The sequence below is a fragment of the Botryllus schlosseri genome, chromosome 7 (assembly GCF_051294905.1).
Source record: "Botryllus schlosseri isolate E-star chromosome 7, Bs_hap1, whole genome shotgun sequence".
In the NCBI taxonomy this organism is placed as follows: Eukaryota; Metazoa; Chordata; class Ascidiacea; order Stolidobranchia; family Styelidae; genus Botryllus; species Botryllus schlosseri.
The window spans coordinates 28,918,554-28,932,556 of record NC_137242.1 but is presented as its reverse complement, the minus strand read 5'-3'; the positions used below and the strand labels follow the sequence as shown (position 1 = coordinate 28,932,556).

The following is a 14,003-nucleotide window of genomic DNA, read 5'->3' as shown; positions in this document are numbered from 1 at the left end:
ATCTTGAGCTCAAAAATTACATTAAGAAGCGATTGGACAAAACCGACGTGAAACAAATTATGGAGCTACAAAGACAAGACATTTCACCAGCGCTGTATGCCAAACTGCAGAAGTGTCAACCAACATCAGCGTCTGTGGAGCGCTCATTTTCCTTACTAAAGTCATTTTTACGTCCAAATCGTAACTTTGAAGACTCCAACATTCCACACTACATGAAACTGTACTACAAAAGTGGTTTAAAATAAAAATGGATGTGTATTACTGTTATGTTGTTCATGTTTTACTCGTCAGTTCCATGAGTGACGTTGGTTACATGTAAAAATACACGATTTTCGCATAAAGTCATATAAAGTCATATTTTCCCAAAAATAAAGTCATATAATTGATTTTTTAAGGTCATATAAAAATGGCCCTAATCATGACTCTACGACCAGCGGTTGCCGAGATGGGCCATTTTACCCCCCCACGCGCAGAAATTGGGGGGTTGCCGGCTGGAAAATGGGGGCAACACCCTGAAGTCACTTTTAATTGAAGTTTTAGGTCATTTGTCAGGATTGAGGAAGGCCTTTTTTGATTTGAAAAAAAAAAGTCATTTTCACTCCACCCTATTATATATCATTGCTAGTTCCTCATGGAAGTATTGCTGAGGAAGCCATTGTTTACAGCACAACTGTGTATGCGATGAAGCGTGACCAGGAACACGCTGAAACGCAGAGCTCACAGTAGTTTCCAATCATTGTATATATATCATTGCTTTGAACAAGGCACGAGGACCTCCTATGGACGTGAGCGCTTTCGTTTCGACATTGTGAAGCTGCTTTGCAACGACCAACCGCGTGGCTCCTTTATTTCATTTATAGAAAGGAAGGCTGGGTGTTTAATGTATCCTACAGAAGAGTATATGTTTTATGTGAACATGTTTATCTGACATTCCGTAAAGAAGCCAACCGTCACCCATCTTTCATCAATTTCGAAAATGCCAAAATCGCCATTTTCAGTGGTCAGTACTATGAATCTTTCATTCATAGGGTTTACGACCTGTGTGTTGAGGATGCATCTGAGTTGGATATAAGACAGCTCGTCACTTACGTAACGTCATTGATGATCCGGTTTTTTCACACAGCTTCGCAAAGAGACTGTTTAAACGTCTGCACGATAAAGTGACCACCTGAGCAGTTTCACTCCGCAGTCAGCTATCGCAATAGGTGATGAGAAGGTAGCATCTCTCTCACAAATTTCCATTACAAAGTTAAACACTTGGTCAATCTCTACATTTTGAGTTGACGACAAGATAATTTTATTGACTTTGTATCACTTTCCTTGCAACATGATACTGTGCCTACTGTTCCTTTCAAAAGATGCCGACTAGATTTTGTTTTACGTTGTAGCACTTCCTTGCAATATAAGACTGTGCCTATCGTACTACTTCTTTCAATGAGTCCCACTTCTTTCAATGAGTCCCAACATTTCAAGTCGAAATGCAATTAGTTCCAATCAAGAAATAGTAGCTAGCACTATAGATTCTCGGGCCTACTGACGCATGCCACTTCATTGATTTGTCAGTTTCGAATTGTCTGCTTACTATTCTTTCGGTGTTCTGTTCATGCCTCTTATACAGGCTACATGCTCTAGACCAGTGGTTCCCATACAGGCTACATGCTCTAGACCAGTGGTTCCCAACCTTTTTCGTCATTTCTCAGACTCAGGTCAGGTCATTTCTCCGACTTGACTCCAATATAGCCGTTTTAACGCGCCATCGCCGGGGTTGTAATGACTCGAGTTGACTGAAATTTGTCATATGACTCGAGACTCAGACGGCCAAGACCGACATTACATTACATTGTAATTTAAGTAATCAAATCACGCTTTTTGGTACTTGCTACCAGAAGCTGCTGAAAGTGAGGAAAATCAATGTTTGCGAATCATTCGATGTCACCAAACAGAGTTATAAAAAGTGGACAAGACTCTTAACTCGAAACTAAACAGTCACTTGAAATTTTTCGACTTGATGCAAAACTGTTAGTGAAATTGGCTTGGTTACAACCCTGGCAATCGCCTCCTAGGTGGCGATATCGCCCGCTTTGGGAACCACTGCTTTAGACGAAGTGGGTTGCTGATGAAAAGATTGCTACAAGTTATGACGACACCTTCCTATCTTGAACACTCAAGCGCAAACTTTTACAAGAATGGATAAAATTGGACAGAAGATATATTTGTAAATCGCATTGTATTGCTCAATTGTTCATATGAGGTACGAATAAAAAAACAAACAAGATATGACTACCGTTTCGAGAACTTCGCTTTTTTGTTGTTGTTGAAGATAGCCGAAAGTTTAATCACCTTGCTTTGTGAAAGGTGAATATTGCCATAGGCAGCCGGGCCAATATCCTGACTTTGACAGCGTCTGCCACGTTGCCTCTGAGAAATTAGGATTTTGTTAACATATTATTGCATAGTTGGCTACCAATCAAACCAAATTCCCGAAGAACGTTTCGTTTCCAAAACATCTTGGGTGAATGTGCCAAGAGCCACACGAGGCATCTGCCGTAACAACTGCTCGCACAGCCCAATCAAACTACGCGAGGTGAAAATAAAAGACCCTCCATTGTTGGCAGGGCCATCATCCTTTTGGGCTCTTTACGAGCTTCAGACTCCTTCTGTAACAAAAACATTGGCGTTGGAATCGCAATCAACAGGTAGTATAGTGTATTTAGTTTACTATCCAATTTTCGAGTTTGTCCGCAAACTCACGAAGGGCACTTATCCTACTATCCCCCATATTGTAAATAGGATAGTTGACCCTGCATGTTACTATGTGGAACCAGCTGTCAAAAATCCAAGTTACTTTTGACAGTACAAAACACAATAAATTTGTGTACTCATCATACTGGTACTTCATCAAAATGAAATCAGCTGTTCCATTATGCTCCATTTGCCTCAGACCCTGAGCTACTCTTTCAGATAGGACACCCATTGCCAGCGCTACGTTCATCTACAAACGAAATATGGTACATGGGTCACTCGAAACGAAATTCATCCAACACTGAGTGGTCACATACTTTTGACCGTGGATTCAACTTTACATGTGCCCTAGTTAGTCCAGATTAGTACAGGACAAGGCTGGTAGACTCAGTTTTGTAAAGGTCTAAAACATGACTCCATAATATATCCTTGCCATTGCCATCAATATTCATGTATCTTGATCCCCCTCGACGAGAGCAAAGAATTCCTGGCAGTCTGCAAATAAGAGTGTCACAAATTTTACGTTTCAGACTATCCCATAAAAAATATGCTCACCTTGAGAAGATGCGGGGGATCATAGCACAGGTATATGAGCCTGTCCGGGGCATTAATGTTCGGTCCTGTGAACGCTTTATCCAGTGGAATCTTCTTTTCTCCCGAAATCAGTTTGAAAAAGCTTCGATTGATGGATAATCCATCTGCTACCACAGCATGGATATTCAACCCCCTTGTTTCGCATGCATATAGCAGCTCCCAGAAATATACCGCAAGGTCACCAGGAGGAAGAGACCGGGTCGGATACCATGCCAATGGTAGCGAAATTTCTTTCCAAATGGAGCGGACATAGAAAACTGGAAAAAGAAACCATGAATACAAGTTGAAACCGCTTGGAATAGTCACTTCTCACCTAAAATGTGTGTTGCAATTTCAGCTTTATTATTGAAGGGAGAGTTAACAAAGCCAATCAGCGTGCCATCTTTCACAACTATATTTTCACGTACTGTCAACGAACAAGGAAGGATTATTTGTTATGCATAATATCTTCATACAAAACTTGATGCTAACTTTTTATTTCATCGAGAGTAATATATGCCGGAAGAGCCTTATGGTTTTCCATCACGCTCAATTTCCTTGACTGCAATCATATTGAGACCAGGAGTAGGCTTGATCTTATTCCTATCATTATCAATTATAATCAGGTAAAAAATTTTGCACTTATAGGAATGAATAAAGGTTACCGAAAACGTTGAATCGTCCTTACTGTTGGCAATGTCAAGAGACCACTTTCCTGAACGAACTTGTATGCCGCGGGTGATCTGGAAAAAAGCTCCACGGCCCACTGAATTACATTAGTGGGGTATCGACGAGCATTTTTATGGGCTGATCTGTTGCTCGACTGATTAGAAGAAAACATTTTCTGCCATTTGTCTTGACTGACTGACTCCTGAAATTGTTCATTATTTATAAATAAAGCTGATCTGGATGCAGCAATACCACCTCCTCGTCACATTCTATCTCCTCAATTTCTAATTCTTCATTGTGGAATGTGTCAATTGGCATAAAATTGCTGCAAGCCATGCAAATGCCATCTGCCTCAAAACTTTTTCCTGCAGGTGTATGTACTGAAATTACGCTAGGGATGGCCTATATATATAAAAAAAAATCATCTGAAAGTAATTGTGCTACTTGCCTATTATATGACATCCTGGTGATCTAAATACATCCGTGGCAACTAATCTCCTCCCATCGCAACTTAAAATTGCATGCATCTCGCAGCCCGCCATATTACCTGCAAGGCCCTTGCATACAGCAATCCTGTTCAGTTCACCTGAATGAAAACTTTGCAGTTGTACCAATCACTATAATAAACCCTGGCCCTATAATAAACCCTGGCCCTATCTACTTACCTAAAAATGATGTCAGAGAGCAAAATGATATTTGAGGAGCTGTACATTTTCTGGTTGCACTTGCCAGCCATAGCATGCAATAGACCAGAGGTCTCAAACACGCGGCCCGCGGGCCGCATGCGGCCCACCAGAGCATTTTGTGCGGCCCGCGACGGCATTTTGAAATTTCAAGTAATCAACATTATATTTAACTGCCATATATCTTTTTAAGATATAAGAACTTGAATTTCACGCAAAAACTGCTATAAAAATCAACGAAATCCCAACAAACATCACTATCACATCACTTTTAAAAGCTACCGTGCGGAAGAAGATCAGCTATACGTCGCATTTCTAGTTCATGATGATAAAACATGACCCGTTGATGATTCGCGACAGAAAATTGTGATTTGGTTTGGTACGACCTTCTCGTAAAATTACTTGATTTCGGATTGACTCGAGTTGAGTCTGGTAAAACGCTGAAATCGGAGGACTTGCGACTCGGAATGGTGACTTGGTAATCCTACGATCGCATCAATCTATGTAACTTTCATGGGGAATAGTAATATATAGCAAAAGATCGTAGCTTGCGTTGCGTAGGGTATATATATATTTAATCTGGTAAGTGTGGCAACCATACTGTTACCCCCGTGACGTATATAGTTGATTACATGATGCATGTTGTTTTTTCTCTTCATCCATGCGGGGCCTACGATATTCGAATATCGTAGGCCCCGATCCATGTTATTATGGGTGCCGAATAAGGTGGTAGTAAGCTCTACAGCGGTAACACCAACGAATTCTTTGTGGATTAGACATTTCTATTCGAGTGGTTCTTAACTGGGGTCCGTAGACCCCATCGGGGTACGAAGCACCACATCAGGGAGTAAGAGATGCTTTGTAGAATTTGTATACCGATATGCTGTGGAATATTTTTTTGGCTAATATATTCAACTAGAAGCAACACTTCGCGCGATTTTGTGAGTGGGCTTTCTGATTTAGAACGGTACCATCAGAAATTGTGTTGAAAATGGACAGGGGCTACTAGAAATCTTATTGGAAGCACAAGGGGTACACGATCACTAAAAAGTTTGTGAAGCATTGCTATTACTATGGCTCAACGAGTGTAGTATTTAGGGTGTTATTGATATATCGAAGGCAAAATCTTACGCTTATTTAATTTGTGTTTGGCAATGACAGTAACAATATATAGCCTATACTTACCACGACGATATCAAAACCATAGGATTAGGCTACACCGCTCAAAAGCTCTGATATCAGATCAATCATCAGTAGCTTTTAAAATAGACTACGTAAAGTTGTTGCTCGTCATAGGTCCACTAGTTGCAATATGATAACCCGACAGTTTTACGATGTCATGATGCATCTTCTCACATGATGTCTATACCTCGGTTATTAAAACAATTCTGCCCGGCACAAAAAAACTTTTTATTCAAATATTTGAAAATGTGATTTTTCCGTGTCAAGCGTTAATAGTACAATAGTAAATTGCATTTCCACGTTTGTTGGATGCCTGTCTGCCAGGTCCCGTCAAATAAGACCATTAAATATCCCTATCATTGATGCTGCGGCCCGCGGCGTCATCAAAACTAGGAAATTGGCCCGCGAGCACATTTGAGTTTGAGACCTCTGCAATAGCCTGTATTGTGACATCGCTGCCTATCACAATTTTTCAAGATCAAAATTCATGTCAATTCGTAATGTCACTAATATCTCAGACTAGGCTATGTAGCCTAATAGTAATTCAAACCTGAATTCGGGTACTATGCTATCATCAAACACTCCATTTCTTTTCTGTATTATCAAATTTTCATCCTCCTCGGTTATGAGCCGGCACTCTACGAATGCATATAAGTAGCTTTACCATACGTCCCGTTTTAGGCGGGACAGTCCCGCTTTGTCCCGGCGTCCCGACCAGTCAGACAAACGTCCCGCTTTTTAAGGCCGGTCGGTATTTCGGAGTGAAAAACACGGTGATTTGAGCTCAGAGCGGAAAGATGACCCTTTTTTTAGTCAACCATCTAGCAACGCGGAGAGAAAAACGGTGACCTTTTTTTTTAGTCAACAGATCAGAAAGTGGGATAAAGTCACCGGTTTTTGAGAATTCTTCTTCGGTTTTGAAAGTCGAGGATTTCTGAAAAAGTGTCCCCCTTTTAGATTTCCAAAATATGGTAAGCCCACATATAAGCTTATATTAGTTATCAGAGCTTACTAACTCCAGCTGAACAACTAGAAATTTTACCTTTGTAATTATCGATCAAATGTTTAGCAGCGGTTTTTACACTTGACTAAGAGGAGTAAACTTTCGCCGGAGGAAGAGCTTTTCTAACTTCCGGTGTTTTTCTCTGGGGTAGGCAGCTGGAGTTTGATCCCTTATAGATGTTTTTAGTCGGCAGAGCACCAAGACGAAGCTTCGATCTTTTACCAGTCCAGATGATATCATCTTGAGCAAAGTCATGGTCGCAAATGGCAGCCCTGCAATATCACATTTCACATACTACATAACTGTGCCGACGAGATCATGATTAACCATAAATGGTTTGGCTACCAATTTACGTTACCGGACACTCATACTTTTGTAAACTAGACGAACTACGTTTCTTTGTGCAACATGTCTTTAATAATATCTCCTCAGGTGTAATCTCTTAAAGATAAAATATAATTTGTAAATTGTTCCCGGTGAGCTCTTTCGCCGGGAGTTCTTGCCAAATCAGGTCGATGAATAGTAAACAAACTGCGCTTTTCTTTTCTGGAACGAGACCAGCTACAGTCAGGGAGGGCGCAGTGCGTTGGCATAATATAATTGATAGTTGACAGCGCAGTAACTAAATTTGCTGTAAAAAACATATGCAAACATATAAATGCCATATGAAATCCTATGAAAACATAAACATGTAAATCAAATGCAGGCATTTGTATGTCATCTCATGTCATGTCATCTTGGACGATCTATTGCTTAATGAAGACCACAGACCACTTGAAACAGCCACATTCATTCAATGATTACGACATTCATTTCCTCGTTTTGCTAGCTTTGATTACGTAGCATCAACCCAATAATCTTAGTTAGTAACCACACGGAGTAGCTACTCGCTAAACTAACCTCATGGATAGATATTCCTATTTAAATGCCCAGCAAAACAACTCGAGCTGCGTAGACAGTCATCAGAGCGCGAAATCACGTGACGCCCGTTAGTGTCGCATCTCCGGTTTACCTTAGTTATCTAGAGTCAAAGTCCTCAATGATGCCGCGTAGAGGTCTAAAAATGAGCACAGACAGCAAAACACAGTTTTCTTGCATTGCTTAGCTTGTCCTTAATGAATCTTAGATCATTCATTACCGGCTGTATCTCGACTAATGCTTGAATCAACGAGACATGGACATAAAAATGAAGTATTGAAGCGGTGTGGTAGTTACACTCTTCTTCAGAAATCCAATGTATCACTCTACTTCAGAAATCCAATGTAAGCTATCTGGTCGGCCCACATATCTTCTGAGCATACAGGATTGTGTCAAGAATCCATATCACATGGTATGCTGCACCAATTTGACGATGTCTAATACACCTTACCTGCACCCAGAAAAACAGAACCACTTGGTGTAATCACACGCATATCAGATATTTTTGCTATTTCTGGTATCTATACTTACTTCTATAAGTTCACCGCTGTTTCACCTCTGTCATGCCTGCAATAGGTTATTGTTGCCCTAAAGCTATAGGTACCTAGTTTTAACACTAAAACATTCAATGACCAGATGTCTCATTTAATTATTAAATCACCAACGTACAATGTGCTTACAGAATCATTGCCGTTAGCGAACTTCTTGAACTAGTATAAGCACATAATCAGCAAGCCGCTGTGATCGTCACCATTCAAGCATAGCTGATTAACCAATCAAGAGACGTGATTTCGTGATTACTAGTCTTCTCGCCGTTCTATGGTCGCTAACACGCCCACTCTACGGCAGCTACTTTCAAACGCATTTAGACAAATGTTAACGACTTTCCTATGAGCTTATTGCAGGCTATTGATGTTTTTTTTTATCAATAATCTACAGAATGAGACATGGATACGCATCTTCTTTGAGATTTTCCAAATTATGGACAACCCTACTACACATGGATCTTGGATCACATCACATTTGGTGTCTACACATTGGATGTTCATTTCTGATTTTTTTTCGATTCAATAGTTTGTGTTGCAGTTAATGTTCCTAGTTAAATCGAATCAGTTTGCTGCAGCTAATGTTTCATCAAATCTGTTTTAAACGAACAGTTTATCCAGTTATCGCAAACGATAGATTTTAATAATTGTACTGGTTGTTGAACGTAATAATACCTATATTGTTGTTTCATCTTTAGTCCTAATTATTGTAAACGATTGCATTTGTAAAGTATTTTCTGTTACAACGATTGTTTTGTACCAACCCGGAATAATTTCCCAATCAAGAACATTTCACACATGCAAGTCTGGTTTTGCAAATTGATGTTGTTGATATCACATTAACCAACACCGGTTCAATTACGTCGTAATTTAATAATTAAGTCATGATCGACTATTACAAAATCTCGTATGTCAAACCAATGTGTTACTAAGGATGTTGACAACATGATATCTATCAATGCAACACCAGCGTTCGATCGTGAGAAATGAATTCTTAACTATGTTGGTCAGACATTCAAAGCTTGTATACTAGAAGTATATGTTAATTTCAAGTCGCGCACTAAGTAGTAATTACTTCATCTTACAGTTGAATAAAAAAGACGGAATATGGATACAACTGAGCTTGATATGTTCACGGGTTGTAGTGATTACTCACGTAGTCTTGTCTACTTTTCGTATGGACACTTTTTGCCTTGGTTGGGTGAGTTACAAACAGATTGACTTGACAAGGTTTTTTTGTATTTTACTCTTTTGCGTATGGCAAGATGTTAAAATGTTGAAATGTCATAGTGATAGTATTTCTGAAACTCTATTTTACAAACGGAATCGTGAATAGAGTTGTAATCTTTCATTACTTGTTTCAAATCAATGTGTAATTTCGAAATGTGACTGGGTGAAAGTTGGTAGTTAGTTTGTCATTCTATTTTAATGTTTGTTTGTCAATCTATTTCAACACAGACCAGTGGCGGCTCGTGACAATATCGGTGGTGGGGCAAGGGCTGCAAGCGACTTTTTATCAAGATGACGTCACAATGGCGTTTTCCAACGTAAACAAGTGACTTGGTGGTACGGTAACACGAACTTCCCGACAACAGTGATTTTAACGTATGTGCTGCGAGAGGTCTGCCGGTGAGCTGTGACTTGAAGTGTGGTAACTGCGTAAACGGCGTACGGAACAAAGATTCGACACGGTTCATGTTCGCGCTATACCTGACTAATTATCTGCCGAAATGGAAATGACTATAACTCGAGAGATTGCGTAAGCCTAACTGGAAAGGTCATCGAGTTCGGACACATACGCAATTGTTATCTCATAGATTGGACATGTCATATTGAATCCAAAACATCATTCTGAAGAACTACGGATAGCAGCCTCGGAAATTCGGTCCCGGTACAGCTTGGGAGATTTTGGCCTTGAGGCTGGAGACTGTCACACGACACGTACGGCTTACGGTCTATAGTGTCTATATCTCTGCTGCAAAATCGCCTTCATAAAATATATTATCGAATAAATACGTGGATGAAAGCCGAACTCTAGGTACACTGTTACATGACATCATGGAGAAGCAGCCTCATCATGGCCGTTTTCGGTATGGCACACTGTCAAAAGTAATACGAACAGACCAACACCGAATTTTGCCTAAAATTTACTAAGGAATAGGCTGATCAAGCGACCAGCTGCTGTTAGCCGCCATCGAAAACGAAACAGCTATCGCGCTTGACAGAAGTTGTAATTGTGAGCAAATGGCCTGAAGGCAACAATTTCACGGTGAAATTGACATTGGAGAATATAAAATAAAACTAAATATTTGAATGCAAACCGAGGATGTTAGTAAACTGTTTCATGATATCATCATCTCATCACCTATGTCAGTATGGAACACAGTTAGCGTTAATACAGATACACCGGCTTTTGCGTGAAATCCGCAATGCGTTAGGTAGGCTAAGGGTGGGTTTCAAATAGTCAACTTAATCCCGTCGTCGGGCTTAAGCTACACCCCTCAGCCCTAAGTCAATTTCAAAACTGTGACCTAAATTGGTCTTTGTTAAGACACATATCCAAGCCTGGTAGGGGGTAGGCTGAAGTCTCCTGTGCTGGTAACTGTTGTGCTGTTTTTTGGAGGAGGTAGGCCATTTTTTCTGATGAACAGCTAGTCAAATCAGATGATATTATTGTTTAGTGCTGTCAGGCAGTTTGGAGCAATGTTTTATCACATAACATGATCCATCTTGTCATGAACGTGACAATCTGATATGATATACCGTTATATAATGGGATTTACAGTGAACAAATGCTGCAGGGTTCCTTATAAGCGGATCTCATTTGAAATGGATAGCCAGAGCCCTGAGCACTGGACACCTCAGCACTTCTCCCATAACCGCACTATATTGTATCAAGTAATGTTCCCTATGACCACCGTAACCCTCGTCCTCTGACTCCAATCAATTTGGTTACGAATATGATATGACTATGAGACACGGGAAGTGATATTTGGGGTAAGGCGTAAAGGTGTGCCTAGCGTTGGACTTGCGAATCCCGCCCATTTTGGTAACGAAAGGTCAGCGATAAGAATCCGCTATGGGTAATGATGCTGATCAGTGGTCATGGGGAACATCAGATAATATAGTGGACGTATCGAAGAAGCCCCAAGATGAGATTTTAGGTTGCGGCAGATCAACAGGTCCTTTATTGATAGCCTACGTCCTACGTCAACTCATCATTATAGTTTTCTCGACTGGTTACGTCTTTTAACTTAGGCACGTTGACGTTTTGACAGTTTGCCTTTGCTGTGGTTATAGTCAAAAAGTGAACACACGACCAGTCACCAGAAAATGGAAAATATGTATCATGCTCATTTCGTTGAGCCTAATCAAGGTTGCACCACTTGCACGCAACTGTGATTGATTTCAGGGTTCCCCTAAATATCCATTTTTGCTCCACCCCTATGAGCATTGTCATGAATATGATTAACCGCTACCTTCTAGAATAGTGCCGACTACATCGAACTTTGATCAATATGTGTTTTTTCAACAAGCATTGTATTGATATTCCATTCACTGCACGCGGACCGAATTTCAGCATAGTGGATAAAGATCCAGAAGTTTCGGAAAGAAAAATTACATGACTAGGCATGAAGTTGTTAGTGAATTGCTATTGATGTGAAGCAATGTTCCCTCTAATTTTTGACGCTATAGATGTGAAGCAATGTTCCCTCTAATTTTTGACGAGTCTGTGCGTACACTCAAGAACTCACTACGCAGACCCTCGGACAACAGTGCGTAACGACTAAAAAAGGGTCATGACTTCAGATTTTCTGTGTGCATAAACCATGTCAGCACTGCGCATCTGCGCATGTATGCAGCTTAAAGGGGCCATTGATTTGAAGTGATATATGCCAATAATATTCAAAGTGCAGTACATGCTAATGCTTCAGTAATCCAAATGCTTTGAGATATATGTCAATTCAACATTGATTTTCACAGATTTGCTACCCAGTCATGGTATCGACATAGTAGCATAATCAGTCAATGTAAAAATTATTATAGAGCTGTGCAATGTGCCACCAGAGTGAGCTGCAGGCTGTGAAACAAATGATAGCACCATTCTTTTGGAACACAGAGAAAATCAAACGAGCAGTGATGTGCCAAGCCATCAAATAGGTATTTATCTATCCATCCGTATATGTGAGTGTGAATGCGCATACCAATATCCAGTTCCTTTTATATTAAGGTTTTTCTGAAAGCACTTTGCTCGAGCTTTATCCAGTTCCTCGCACCGTGATACCAACACTGGGCTGTAATAAGTATGTCATTACCATTCATATTTATACCATGCTTGATAAGTTGTTTTGTGATAGATGCTGACCCATCTGATCTGCCAACTTATGGAGTAGCAGTTGGAAGCTGCATCTGCTAGTTGTTTGGGCAACATTTCCAACCAAATCAAGGTAAATTTGCATTCATTACTAGGCCATCAATTGTCTGTTTGTTATCTCATTATTATTGCTATTAATTATTATCTCATTATTATTGCTATTAACATTCGTATAGTTTGCTGATGCTATGTATTACAATAGACTATTGAGTTTTGTATGGAAAGCAACAGTATAAAAATTTAAAAAATTCCTCCGAAATTTATCAGTTATATCCCTACCAACAGCTCACCGAAGTCCAGGCCCGAAGTCAAGTATGAAGCAGCGAAGATTTGAAAATCAGCCGTTCATGTTCGCCTGCTCCAGTTTTCTAAGCCCCTTGCAATAACTTCGCTATCTTGTGTCCAAATTTATGAACTTGAACTTACTTAAAGCCATAATGCACATTTTACGTGTCACAAGAAGTAACGCACGAGTATGTTTTGGAATGTAATCAAATGTATTGCAAACAAGAATGCCAGCTAGAAAAAATCTCTAGATCATGCGTTGTCGTGCAGATTTCTCTGTAGGAGTCGATACTGTGGGAGTGCGGTCAACGCTTCCAGTTGCAGTATGTCATCAAATTCAGCTCCATCTGCCTTGTCAGCATTGCTATGATTGTAAAGGCAGAAGCAGGCTATTGTCATATCGATATTCTGCGGCTCTTCCTTGAATATAGCCAATGCGCGAGATATTTTCTTCAACACAAAGCACTGCGCTCTGCCAGAGGGTAACAATATGCATGAAAACAATAGTGACTTTTTTCGGTCAACGTTCTTGGGCATAATAGTGGCGTGAGTAATAAGTCCTCAGTGGATATTCAGCATCTCCAAGAGCATAATCTTCATCAATTAATACGCCATATGCTGAGCAGTTGTGTCTTCAAAAATCGGCATCACAGCCGCACTATTTCTTCGAATACTTTGCGATAACGTGCTGATCATTTGCCAGATACTTCCTCGGGGTTCCGTTCTGATCATCCGTCCGTAAATTTCAACAACTCAAGCAATTCCATATTCCTTCACTGCATCGCTACCATACTTTACGACATCAGCAAGCAACTCAAAACAATAACAACTGGCCTCGGTTCCTTGTTGAACTCGCTACAGCGACGAAGTAGACAGTAATTACTCGCAACTAACGGACTTGGCCGAGCGCGGCGCCAAATTGACATTTGAAACCGAATTAAGACCGCCGACGCCTGGCGTCTTGAGCAAGTCAATCACTGGCCTTAAGCCAGGTCTAAATTAAGACAACTTTTTGAAACCCACCCTTA

The 14,003-nt window shown here is 40.3% G+C and overlaps 1 protein-coding gene and 2 long non-coding RNA genes across 3 annotated transcripts in view; 2 read left to right on the top strand and 1 right to left on the bottom strand.

The window, feature by feature from the left end:
• The window catches only part of LOC145443209 (uncharacterized), a 451,826-nt gene that overhangs the window by 6,895 nt on the left and 430,928 nt on the right, over positions 1-14,003 (bottom strand). The gene's annotated exons all lie outside the window — the stretch shown is intronic.
• The window catches only part of LOC145443194 (uncharacterized), a 267,709-nt gene that overhangs the window by 50,993 nt on the left and 202,713 nt on the right, over positions 1-14,003 (top strand). The gene's annotated exons all lie outside the window — the stretch shown is intronic.
• Positions 11,418-13,021, top strand: LOC145443583 (uncharacterized). The gene is made up of 3 exons (XR_013916475.1): positions 11,418-12,476; positions 12,547-12,612; positions 12,674-13,021. It is a non-coding gene; the product is annotated as an uncharacterized LOC145443583 (long non-coding RNA).